The sequence below is a fragment of the Pimephales promelas genome, chromosome 22 (assembly GCF_988280905.1).
Source record: "Pimephales promelas chromosome 22, fPimPro1.hap1.1, whole genome shotgun sequence".
Lineage (NCBI taxonomy): Eukaryota > Metazoa > Chordata > Actinopteri > Cypriniformes > Leuciscidae > Pimephales > Pimephales promelas.
In genome coordinates, this window is record NC_142790.1 from 9,679,556 (window position 1) to 9,693,954 (window position 14,399).

Here is a 14,399-nt window from a genome sequence, read left to right on the forward strand (position 1 = left end):
GAGTGGCCATATTCAAACAAAAATATCTGAGTTTCTGTGGGTCCTAGCTAATAAGTGTCAATTAGAAAGTTGTCCGGCTCGAGGAGTACAATATACATACCAATTTTTGTAACTCTAGTTAAAACTAACCACCCCACTTTTGTCAAAAGGTGGCGCTACTGAGCCCTCACCACGCCCGTTTCTGCAACTTTGCACATGTCTACTGGCTAATAAATGTGATGTGTCTGTCGAGTTTCATGCAATTTGAAGCATGCTAAGGGTCTCAAAAGCATCCTAAAAGCATCCTAAAAGAAGGGCAAAGTTTGATGCGTCGCCACGGCAACAGTTTCAAAGATATCAAGAATCCATTCACAGGTCTACATCTGCCGTATGTTTACATTATACAGATGAAGTTTGAAGCAAATCGGGTAAAAATAAAAGGGTGATTTCAAAGCATTTTGAAAGTGACACACTTCCTGCTGCCAGTTGGTGGCGCTATAACTTTTACTCACAATAGTCACATCCATGTGATCGTCCTCTTACAGCGAGCACACTGCTGAAGTTTCATCAAGATCAGTTAATGTATGCTGAAGTTATAACACACTTCCTGTTTCACGTTTCTCGCCATGATTTCGTTTCCTCGCCACGGACAAACCGTTCGAGATATCAAAAATCCCCTCGCAAACTTTCATCCTCAATGTCTTGACTTCACGCTGACCGAGTTTCGTCGAATGTGGATCAAAGCTCTAGGAGGAGTATTTCAAATACCATTGCGAGCGTTTTACAAACAAACCTCAATAGCCGACTTCCTGTTGGGCTGGGGTAAAAAGTAAGAGCGCGAGGTATAGATGAAACGATGAGATCAACATGTGTACCGAGTTTCATATTATTACATGCAAGCGTGTTTGAGTTATGGACCGAGTGTTCGGACCCCGTTCCAGGGGGCGCTGACGAGCCCCCCTGCCACGCCCAGGTACCAGCTTCAGCCCGGCTCTGATGGCCGCGGGTTCTGACCCGTGTGCAAAGTTTCAAGAGTTTTCGAGCACGTTAAGGGCCCCAAAAGTGCCCAAAAGGTAGTAAAATAATAATTATTATAATAATAATAGAGAAGAAAAATAATCGCAAGGAAAACAATAGGGCCTTCGCCCTTTCAGGGCTTGGGCCCTAATAATAATAGTAAAGAAAAATAATCCCAAGGAAAACAATAGGGCCTTCGCCCTTTCAGGGCTTGGGCCCTAATAATCCTTAGGAAAACAATAGGGCCTTCGCCCTTTCAGGGCTTGGGCCCTAATAATCGGAAGGAAAACAATAGGGCCTTCGCCCTTTCAGGGCTTGGGCCCTAAATATAGCTGCGAGCAGCGATGGCGGGCCCAAGCCGGAGGCACCGCAACCCCGGTTCCTTTAGTTACCTAAAGGCACCCGGGTGGCGGTGCCGAAGGCTTTGGCCCTTTCATGATTAAATGTTAAAGCGGCTTGCCATACTCTGTCATTTCGACTAGTCACAATTATGTTACAGATATCTTAAATGATAATACAAAATATAGCTGCGAGCAGCGATTGCGGGCCCAAGCCGGTGGCACCGCAACCCTGATGCCTTTAGTTACCTAAAGGCACCGGGATGGTGGTACCGCCGGCTTTGGCCCTTTATCGCTGCTCACAGCTATATTTATATTTAATATAAAGCCGGTGGCACCGCCACCTTGGTGCCTTTAGGGTTATTCTGTATGACGTGCAAAAACATAACCCCCACTTTGACTGTCGAAAAGAAGTGTATTGTAGAGCTTGCATCAATGCGGACTCGATGCGCTGTGCGCTGTAACTCCATGTGGCTTTAAGCGCATCATTCTCCACTCGGGATGCGCATAAGCGTTTTGTGCCACACTGTACTGAGCCTTTCATATCATAATGCAATGACAGATTATTAATTGCCTTTCTTGTTCTGTTCTATCTATTATGTGTTGATAAAAGATAGGACAGAGCACTAAAAACCTCAAACAAAGCACTAAAAACTTAAGCTGTTTGCTGTGCAGTCTGAGAATGAGCTGTTTGATTTGCACCCTCTTCCTCTTCACTGTCCTCCATAAAAACCAGCTATCCAGGTCCAGGTCCATGTTGTTCTAGAAAGTTTGTATGTTGCTGCCTCATTTAACATCTCTGCTATACATTTAAAACATGTTGTCTCAATTTTATAGCAGCCATGGCTCTATCTAAAATAATTTATCTTTTTGATTTTTGTTATCTTGTTTTTCATGAATGTATTTTATAGAGTTGAGCCGGATACTCGGCTGAAACGAGTATCCGGTACGGATAAAGCACTTTTGTCGAGTACGAATATTATACGAGTAATACGAGTCAATATCTGTGCTCGGATAAAAAAAAAAAAAAGTTATGTTGAGATTAAGGCTGAGCGATATATCAATATAAAAATATATATATATTTTTAAATGTGATATGTAATTAAACCATATTGCATACCGATATAGGCTATTCAGGTTTGCGCTGTGATCCTTGCTCCAAGCAAGCTGCTGAGTGCTGATCCAGAGCTCTCTGCACTGCTCCCCGCGCCCCAGCCACTCCTTTTCCACTTTGCGTGCTTGATTAAAGCATGTTATGTTATGAAATAAAGTCTTTCACCTCAGCAAAACGGACTTTCTGTCCTGTCACCCGTTATACTGTAACGTTAGTCGTAGCGCACACTCAATTGCACGCGCAAATGCGGCTGCGCGCGCTGGATCGCCTCTGTATAAAGTGCAAAAGAAACTATACGAGCATGCAACACCGTTACGTTGTAAATTACACGAAATAAAAGCAATGCAGTTATGATTTTCATTCTATTCACCAGAGCAGTTTCCATGTTTCATAAACAGTTCTTGTTAGTATTGTGTATTCACTATTCACCATAGTAACTGTCGTTTCTATATTAACCCCTTAATGCCCCTATTTTTCTTTGTGTTATTTTTTATATTTTTTTAAATGACTGTAATGGCTCATACCAACGTTGTATTAACAAAATAAATAAACCAATTAATAAATCACAATTACAATTCCAAGGGAATAATCTGCAATGAAGATTTTTGTCATAGCTAATCATGCAGCCCTAAGGTGAAGAAACCTGTTTATTATTTATTCATTTGGTTTGGCAAATGTTCAAGTTTCAATAAAACTATACTTGTGACATGTCATATTTGGCTTTGACTGAACATTTGCTCTCACTTTGCAGAAAAAATATCGGGATATATTTTGTATATCGAAATTCAGCCTAAATATATTGGGATATGACTTTTGGTCCATATCACCCAGCCGTAGTTGAGATGAATACTCTTGTTCATTACATTTTACTTCATAATTGCAGCCACATGTGTTGTATTCATTGTTGCAAAACTTGTTTTGTAGTTCGTTTGTTATCGTGATCAAAACCATTGATCTGAAGCTCAATGCTGATGCTGTCATGTAAATAGTTTTATTTCTTATCAGCAAAAAAATAAAGCAATTTCAGATCAACCCATATCAATTGCATGCTTAAAATAACATACCGGTTAAAGCCCCGCCCATTTCAAGACTACCCGACCCACTTCCGGGTTAGGCCCCGCCCAGTCCGAGTACAGATACAGATACAGATACAGATAATTCATATGGTTAACAGATACAGATACAGATACAGATAATGCTGTACTCGCTCATCCCTAGTATTTTACAACAATACAAAGAGCAATGTGTATTTACCACTAATATAGTTTGTAATGGCTTTTTTTGTCATAGATTATAATCATATATTTTTTTGGATTTGTTATTTATCTTTATAATGAAGTTGTCTGTATTAAGTAGATTGTGTTTAACACACACAAGAGTGGCACCAAACACAGCTCTAAAAAAACTTGACACAATCCATCATTCAGCCATCCGTTTTGCCACAAATGCACCCTATCACACTCATCACTGCGACCTGTATAAACTGGTGGGTTGGCCCTCCCTTCATACCCGGCGGCTCCATCATTGGTTTCTCTTCATATATAAGACAATTCTGGGCAAGGCACCTCTCTATTTGTCATCCCTATTTCATGCCGCTTATAACACCTATCACACAAGATCAAGTAATTTGATTAAATTTAGTATCCCCCCTACTTCTACTACCTTTGGACATAATGCCTTCCGCTTTGCATCAGTACACGACTGGAACATACTACAAAATACCCTGAAACTTACATCTCTGATCCCAATCTCCACCTTTAAGCAAAACCTCGAAAATTACATAGTTGACTCTTTTTCCTGCTGACAATCATGAACCATATTTACACACTTATTTAAGCACTCTATTCGTTTTCTTTTTCCTCTTTGTTGTCTTTTTTATTTTTATTTAGCTGCTTGTTCTAAGTGTTATGTGTTTGACTATGTACAGCTGTACATTATGTTCTTATTTTTTCCTGTAGCCTCTTGGCCAGGTCATGTTTGTAAATGAGAAGTGGTTCTCAAACATTTTACCTGGATAAATAAAGGTTAAAAAAAAAAGAAAAAAAAAGAGTGATTTATCAGTTCAACACACAGTTATAGAAATTCTACTTTATCTCAAAAAACCTGCACTTTATACACACACACACACACACACACACACACACACACACACACACACATACATAAATACATGTAAATAAAAATACAAAAAGAAACATCAAATGTGTTTTTAGTCAGAGTATTATTTTATACAGAAACAAATATTTGTAATTCAGAAAAGAATGAAGTTAGTGTTTTAAAATCTTAAGGAAAACAAATATATTGAAATATAGCACAAGAATTTTAAATTCATTCAGCTTCAATTACAAATACAATCTTACTTTTATTTAAAGCAAACTATACATTTAAAAGATGGGGGTTATATGCCTATTTTGTCATTTAAAAAAAATACAAAATTGTTATGCAAAAAGACAAGGACTTAGAGACAAGGACTTATAGGAAAAATCGCAGCCAGCCACAGTGTGTGGTTCAAACATACATAAACACAGACAACAGCCCTCCCCTCCCCCCACACACACACGCACATGCACACATACACACACACACACACACAAACACAGACAACAGCCCTCCCCTCCCCACACAGACACACACACCCACACACACAGAGAGAGAGAGAGAGAGAGAGAGAGAGAGAGAGAGAGAGTGAATGGCAGGGGAAATAAATCCATTCAAACTACAATATCTGACTTTCTGTTGCTCAGAGCGAATGACTTTAAATTGGAAAGTTGATCGGCTTGACGAGAACAATATACGTGGAAAGTTTTGTAACTGTAGGTAAAATGAGCAAAGTTATAACACACTTTATGTGTCCTTTTTTAGTCATAAAATTCATTTCCTCGTCACGGCCAGACCGTTCGAGATATCAAAAATCCGTCCGGAATTGAGCATCCTCAATGTCTTGACTTCATGCACACCGAGTTTGGTTGTGATTGGTAAACACATGCGTTGTAATTTGATGTATTTCTCCTAGGAGAATTATTCAAACAACCCATAATTCCCAACTTCCTTCTTAAAACTTAGAGCACGAAAGTTGTTTGGCCTGATGTGATCTTTAATTGTACCGAGTTTCATATTAATTCATGCAAGTGTGTTTGATTTATGGACAAATTTTCGAATCCCAGTCCAGGGGGCGCTGTCGAGCCGCCCTGCCACGCCCGGTTACCAGCTTCAGCCCGGCCCTGATGGCCATGGGTTCTGACCCGTGTGCAAAGTTTCAAGAGTTTTAGAGGATGTTAAGGCCCCCAAAAATGCCAGAGAAGTTGCACACAGCAAATAAAGGGTTAAAATTAACCTGACAGGCGCCCCTCCTCTCACTCACACAGAGGGACACTGAGAGACTGGCAAAATTCTGAGATTTTCTCTACATTCAAACAAACATATCTGACTTTCTGTGGGTCCTAGCTAATGAGTGTCAATTAGAAAGTTGTCCGGCTCGAGGAGTACAATATACATACTGATTTTTGTAACTGTAGATAAAACTAACAACCCCACTTTTGTCAAAAGGTGGCGCTACTGAGCCCTCACCACACCCGTTTCTGAAACGTTGCACATGTCTACTGGCTAATAAATGTGATGTGTCTGTCGAGTTTCATGCAATTTGAAGCATGCTAAGAGTCTCAAAAGCATCCTAAAAGAATGGTAAAGTTTGATGCGTTGCCACGGCAACAGTTTCAAAGATATCAAGAATCCATTCACAGGTCTACATCTGCCGTATGTTTACATTATACAGATGAAGTTTGAAGCAAATCGGGTAAAAATAAAAGGGTGATATCAAAGCATTTTGAAAATGAAACACTTCCTGCTACCAGTTGGTGGCGCTATAACTTTGACTCGCAATAGTCACATCCATGTGATCATCCTCTTACAGCGAACACACTTCTGAAGTTTCATCAAGATCGGTTGATGTGTGCTGAAGTTATGATACACTTCCTGTTTCACGTTTCTCGCCATAATTTTGTTTCCTCGCCACGGCCAAACCGTTCCAGATATCAAAAATCCCCTCGCAAATTTTCATCCTCAATGTCTTGACTTCACGCTGACCGAGTTTCGTCGAATTTGGATCAAAGCTCTAGGAGGAGTATTAAAAATTCCATTGCGAGTGTTTTACGAACAACCCTAAATAGCCGACTTCCTGTTGGGCTGGGGTAAAAAGTAAAAGCGCGAGGTATAGATGAAACGATGAGATCAACATGTGTACCGAGTTTCATATTATTACATGCAAGCGTGTTTGATTTATGGACCAAGTGTTCGGACCCCGTTCCAGGGGGCGCTGTCGAGCCCCCCTGCCACGCCCGGGTACCAGCTTCAGCCCGGCTCTGATGGCCGCGGGTTCTGACTCGTGTGCAAAGTTTCAAGAGTTTTCGAGCATGTTAAGGGCCCCAAAAGTGCCCGAATAGTCGTTAGAAAAATAAAAGAAAAAAAAAAAAAAATATATAGCTGCGAGCAGCGATGGCGGGCCCAAGCCGGTGGCACCGCAACCCCGGTTCCTTTAGTTACCTAAAGGCACCCGGGTGGCAGTGCCGAAGGCTTTGGCCCTTTCATGATTAAATGTTAAAACGGCTTGCCATACTCTGTCATTTCGACTAGTCAAAATTATGTTACAGATATCTTAAATGATAATACAAACTATCCAAAATGTAATTACGACTAGACAGAAAGATGTTGTTGATATCTACAATGTTAATTCCGGATAGGCAAACTTAGCTTTATACAGGGACATAGGCTCAGAGAGAGGCTCACTATATTCAAACCAAAATATCGGACTTCCTCTTGGTCCGAGCTAATGACTATGTAATAGAAAGTTGTCCGGCTTGAGGAGTAAAATGTATATACCGATTTTTGTAACTGTAGATAAAACTAATAACCCCACTTTTGTCAAAAGGTGGCGCTATTTAGTCCTTGCACCATGCCCGTTTCTGAAACTTTGCACGTCTACTGGCTAATAAATGTGATGTATCTGTTGAGTTTCAAGCAATTTCAATTTCAATTTGACTGTTGAAAAGAAGTGCGCCGATTAGATACTCAGGATCGGTATCGGCTCTGACACTGCCATCTTTGACGAGGCTGATTCAAATTCTATATTGTGCATATACTATTCTATGTAAGGCACAAAGGCACAAAAACTTTCTAAAGTACCATAAAGTTTTTGTGTACTGTATTATAAGTGTTCTGAAGCTATTATGTGATATAGAAATTAATATTTAAGTCATTAAATTCAAGAACACGTAAACTTTTCCCTCTCTGCGCCTGTCAGTCATTCTCCATTCAGCATTCAAACAGCACGTCGCATTCGGTTACAGTCAATGATGAAACGATCTTCAAGATGATTCAATGTTAATCCTATTATACTGGGTCTTTAAGATAAAGGTCTAAAGGTCTATATTTTCGAATGAAGAAACTTTTTCTTGCTGGACTTTATTGCTGTAACTTAATCGTGTTACTTTCTACCAAGTGTCAGACGCTGTCGGTTAGATCACAACACTAGAGTCAGAGCACTATAATTGTTCTTCACGCACACAGTAACTGAAATTTAAAACCTTTAAAAGAAAAGGCTCAATAAACTATTGCATACACTGTAAAAAATGATGCAGGTGGGTGTTAAATACAACCTCTGCAAATCAGTTATATTTTACTTAAGTATATTAGTTAGCAAGTAAAATATATAAAAATGGGTACATTCTAACCCCAGATAGCAAAATTGTTGTGGCCCAGATCCGGCCCACAGTTGACACTTTCATCTGGCCCACATACCGCGTGGAATGATGGCACTTGGGCGGACCGCTCCTGTTTGCCAGATTTGGGCCACAATTAAGCCATAGCAATGCCACATGTCAGCCATAAAAAAAATGAATGAAGCAGAACTGGCCCACATCTGGCCCACGCACCAAAATTGCTGTGGCCCAGATCCGGCCCACAGTTGAGACTTTCATCTGGCCCACATACCGCATGGAATGATGGCACTTGGGCGGTCCGCTCCTGTTTGCCAGATTTGGGACACAATTAAGCCATAGCAATGCCGCATGTCAGCCATAAACAAAACAAATGAAGCCGAACTGGTCCACATGTGGGCCAGATGAAAGTGTCAACTGTGGGCCGGATCTGGGCCACAGCAATTTTGATGTCTGGGCCAGATTTGGGTCAGGTGTGCTTCATTCGTTTTTATTATGGCTGACATGCGGCATTGCTATGGCTTAATTGTGGCCCAAATCTGGCAAACAGGAGCGGACCGCCCAAGTGCCATCATTCCATGCGGTATGTGGGCCAGATGAAAGTGTCAACTGTGGGCCGGATCTGGGCCACAGCAATTTTTATATCTGGGCCAGATTTGGGCCAGTTCTGCTTCATTAAATTTTTTATGGCTGACATGCGGCATTGCTATGGCTTAACTGTGGCCCAAATCTGGCAAACAGGAGCGGACCGCCCAAGTGCCATCATTCCACGCGGTATGTGGGCCAGATGAAAGTGTCAACTGTGGGCCGGATCTGGGCCACAGCAATTTTTATATCTGGGCCAGATTTGGGCCAGTTCTGCTTCATTAAATTTTTTATGGCTGACATGCGGCATTGCTATGGCTTAACTGTGGCCCAAATCTGGCAAACAGGAGCGGACCGCCCAAGTGCCATCATTCCACGCGGTATGTGGGCCAGATGAAAGGGTCAACTGTGGGCCGGATCTGGGCCACAGCAATTTTGATGCATGGGCCAGATTTGGGCCAGTTCTGCTTCATTCGTTTTTTTTATGGCTGACATGCGGCATTGCTATGGCTTAATTGTGGCCCAAATCTGGCAAACAGGAGCGGACCGCCCAAGTGCCATCATTCCACGCGGTATGTGGGCCAGATGAAAGTGTCAACTGTGGGCCGGATCTGGGCCACAGCAATTTTGATGCATGGGCCAGATTTGGGCCAGTTCTGCTTCATTCGTTTTTTTTTATGGCTGACATGCGGCATTGCTATGGCTTACTTGTGGCGCAAATCTGGCAAACAGGAGCGGTCCGCCCAAGTGCCATCATTCCACGAGGTATGTGGGCCAGATGAAAGTGTCAACTGTGGGCCGGATCTGGGCCACAGCAATTTTGATGCATGGGCCAGATTTGGGCCAGTTCTGCTTCATTTTATTTGTTTCTGGCTGACATGCGGCATTACTATGGCTTAATTGTAGCCCGAATCTGGCAATCAGGAGCGGACCACCCAAGTGCCATTCCACATGGTAGGTGGGCCAGATGAAAGTGTCAATTGTGGGCCGGATCTGGGCCACAGCAATTGTGGTGTCTGGGCCAGATGGGGGCTTATTCTGCTTAATTTGTTTTGTTTATGGCTGGCATCCAGCATTGCTTTGGGCTAATTGTGGCCCAAATCTGGCAAACAAGAACGAACCATTCAAGTGCCATCATTACACATGCGGTATGTGGGCCAGATGAAAATTAATGCACTTAAGGCAGTCCCCTCCAGTTTGCCAGATTAGAGCCACAATTAAGCCATAGCAATGCCACATGTAACCAAAACACAAACCAAATACACAGCTGACTACAGTTGCAATCCTGTTTGCCAGATCTGGTCCACAAGCAGGAAATTTGTTCAGCCACATGTGTGTCAAGAATTACATAAATAGACTATAACTGTGTGTTTTTGTTTTTGCATGCTGTGACTGACACTAAGAAAAATATACACTAAAGAGAAATTTAAAAATGCCCCCTTTCTATGTTAAGAGAAGTTACAACAGATGATTTAAACACATTTCTGAAAACATTTGCATTATTTATTAATATTGTCAAAGAACAACCAAGTGCAAGTTTCAATTTTCAAAACTGGAAAGCAATCAAAAAAAATAGTAATAATAAACAAACACAAAATATGTGCATATAAAGCATCTTAGAGCTAAACAAAAAACAAAACATGTTTCCAGTTGGTCACATCCAGAGCCACCCAAAATTAAAGAAGTCGACCTCCTTGACTGGGCCCATCTGGCAATCTTGCAAGCCTTTATTGGATACACACACAAAAAAAAAACAATTGTTGACTCAGTAACAGAATGCTGATTTTCAAAGTGTTTTACTAGCAATAGTAGAAAAATGGACTGGACCTATCAGTGCATTAAACAGTTTGGTAAATCTAAAGGGCTATTTATACTTCTTCGTCGAACTCATGCCATAGCTACGTTGTAGGCTGTGTGTAGCGCACGTACCCTTCGGCGTACCCTCGCTAAAGTATAAATGAAAACCAACGCGTTGCCTACAGCATAGAAGCTTCGGCGTAGGTCCGACGCAGAAGTATAATGAGGCCTCAAGGCTAGGTTTGGGTATCGTTTGAATTTGAACGATTCTGATTCCGATTCCTTGTTTCGATTCCGGTTCCTAACGATTCTCGATTCTTTTAAGAGGCAGGGTCAAAAAAGTTGGATCGCCGACGTAAGGTACTCATGTTCGACTCGCGTGGTTATGCCAACACTTCCGGTAGACGCTTCTTCGTTGATGTTGTTCAGCGGTTTCTTCTTCCGCTCGGCGGACTGTGAATATCGAAAGTAGGAATCGAAATTTTAACTTTTGAACGATTCCGGGAAAAATGAAAAGTTAGTCTCGGTTCCAATCGATACTCGATTATCGATACCCAACCCTACTCAAGGCCTTAATTGTGAACATTAATTAATGTATTAACTAGTATTAACTAACATGAAGTGCATTATTTATTAACCATTTTTGGTAACACTTTACAATAAGGTTCATTAGTTAATATTAGTTAACTACATTAGTTAACTAATGAACTAATGATGAACATCGCTTATACAGCATTTATTAATGTTTGTAAACGTTAATTTCAATTTTTACTAATACTTTATTAAAATCTTGTTAACATTAGTTAATGTGCTGTGAACTAACATGAACAAAGAATGAACAGCTTTATTTTTTATTAACTAACATCAACGAAGATTAACAAATACTGTTACAAATGTATTGCTCATGGTTAGTTCATGTTAGTTAATACATTAACTATTGTTAACTAATGAACCTTATTGTAAAGTGTTACCCCTTTTTTAATGTTTCAGTCATTCACTGTTTGTTCATGTTAGTTCACAGTGCATTAACTAATGTTAACAATTACAACTTTTGATTTGTATAATTATATTATATTATATATAATTTTTTTACTGGACATTTTAAAGCTCATAACCATATTTTATTGTTACTTAAACTTAGAGTTTAGTGTTATGTTGCATCATGCAGTATTTCTGCTGAAGAGTAAGAGTCAATGTCTGTTACCTCAATAAATGTTAAAAGGTCATTCCTATTTTATTTGTGTACATTTTAATTATTAACATTACAAGCACCCTCTTTTTATGACTAAAATAACAGGTAAGGGTAAAAAAAACCTGAATTCTCAAACAAGGAAAATGAAAAAACGGAATTAGCAAAAATGAAAATGGAAAAAACAGAATTTGGGAAAAAAATAAAACTAAAATATTCTAGGGCCATAATCAAGTATTCAGACAGACCATGGTATTATACACATGGCAAAAACACAATGTAGCTGACTTACAGGTGTCTTGGGACCTCCTTCGTTTCTTGCTTTCTCTTCTCCCTCCGTCTCGGTCACTTGACAGATGAAGCCATTTTTTAATAAATGTTTCAATTTCTTGATCGGTGGCCGTAGCTGTCAGTCTATTGGTTCTGACAGTTCCTAAAAATATAGAACATTGTAAATGCAAGGATGACAACTTTTAAAATCTTAGGACACAATTAGCAGGAATACAAGCATTGACCAAGTGCATACTTTGCCAGTGCCACTCTAAAGAACATTTGGCCCAAGGCAACAAGGACACATTTCGGACAAGGACACTTTTTGTTTCTTTTGTTTGTTTTTGCCAAAAAGGCACAAGTTCAACCTTTTTTTAGCAAACCAGGGTGACTAGGAACATGTATTTGTATAGATGTTTTCTTGTTTCAGAGGAGTTTAAATATACCACCAGCAATTTTCTGTAGAAAATCACATCGACATATGTTATTAAGGTGAAAAGCATCCTGACTCAAAACAGTAAATAAAAAATAAATAAATAAAAACAAAGCAGAAAAACTCATTTTAAAATGACTAGGGTATACTAAAAATGTGAAATACAAAGTAATAATACCTGAACCAACTTGCTCAATAATATCTATTAGGCTATTGTTACTTTGTAATCATCTCATAAAAGCTTTTATTGTAATAAAAAGCATGTAGTAATTTGTGCTTTCACAAAGTAATACAACTACAGTGCAGTATTACTGTATGCCCAATGTACATGAATGAAATATTACACTGGGCTTTTATACATTTTTTATTGTTGTGCCAAAAAAAGCTAGAGTTAAATATTTTCACCATTCAGAACTGACTGAAGATTGGCAAGATCGGAGCACAGACACTACCGGTCAAAAGTTTTAGATCAGTTAAATGAAGTCTCTTCTGCTCACCAAGGCTGCTTCATTTGATGAAAAAACAAAATGACAAACAGAAATATTGTGAAATATAATGACAATTTTGAAATGACTGTTTTCTATTTTAATATATATTAAAATATAATTTGAAAGCTGAATTTTCAACATCATTACTGTCGCTGATTACAGATCAGTTTTCAGTGTCACATCACACATGATCCTTCAGAAATCATTCTAATATGCTGATTTTATGCTCAAAAAACATAAATTATTATTTTCAATGTTGAAAACAGTCGTGTATCATTTTCCCCCCAAACTTCTATGATGACTTCTATGATTTATTTAAAATATAATCTTTTCTAACATTAGAAATGTCTTTACTGTAACTTTAGATCAATTTAACTCATCCTTGATGAATAATAGTATTTTTTTAATTTCTTTCCCCCAAAAAATAAAAAAATAAAATCTTACTGACCCCATACTTTTGAATGGTAGTGATTAATGTTACAAAAGCTTTCCATTTCAGAATAATTCTGTTCTTTTGAACTTTCTATTCATCAAAGAATCCTGAAATAAAAATGTAAAAAACTGTTTTCAACATGGATAATAATCATAAATGTTTCTTGAGCATCATATTATAATAATTTTTGTAGGATCATGTGATACTGAAGACTGGAGTAATGATGCTGTAAATTCAGCTTCGATAATAAATTACACTTCAATATAATTCACATAGAAAACCGCTGTTTTAAATTGTAATAATATTTCATAATATTACTGATTTTTTGGGGGGGGGTTTGTATTTTTTTTTATCAAATAATTGCAGCCTTGGTGAGCAGAAAAGACTTCTTTTAAAAACATTACCGATCTAAAACATTTGACCGGTAGTGTAGCCTACATTAGCAAATGTAAATACTTTTGGCGCCCCTATTCAATCGATACTTGTTCATTTCGCATTCGAGAACCATAATAGTTCTAGCTTAGAGTTATACTGCCAAAATGATCTTACTTCAAGTATAGAAGTTATTCCATTAACTCATACAACAATAGGTATGAAGCAATCGCCTAGCCCTAGAAAATATAAATGTATCGATTATATCTTACCTTGGTGATTGTTTGCAGTATTCGTCCTCCCTCAAACTGACAATCCTCTGGCTTGGTTTCGAGCTCCTTTTTCGCGCTTCACGGCTAGGTTTAAATTTAAAGGCCCAATCGTCGGTTTGTTTTTTTTTTCTTCTTCCTCTAACTGACGTTGGTTTCCAGCGCCTTTTTCAAATTTTACAGCTACGTTTAAATTTAAAGCCCCGAATCGTCAGTTTGATTTTTTTTTTTTCAAAGACAACTTCACATGCAGTAAATATTTTGTTACAAAGAAAATAGAGATCTTATCTCTAATAAATAAGTAGGCCTAAGCTGAAGCAAAAAAAAATAAATAATAAAAATAAAAATTGAAAAAGTTTATTGTCAAAATAATAATATTTTCTCACAAGAGCTTCACTAATTGT

General features: G+C 38.9%; 1 long non-coding RNA gene across 1 annotated transcript; it reads right to left on the reverse strand.

The window, feature by feature from the left end:
- Positions 1-9,598: 9,598 nt before the first annotated feature.
- Positions 9,599-14,119, reverse strand: LOC148969532 (uncharacterized). Its single transcript, XR_016149338.1, has 3 exons — positions 13,999-14,119; positions 12,023-12,163; positions 9,599-10,469 (listed from the first exon to the last, which is right to left on the reverse strand). It is a non-coding gene; the product is annotated as an uncharacterized LOC148969532 (long non-coding RNA).
- Between the last annotated feature and the right edge of the window lie 280 nt (positions 14,120-14,399).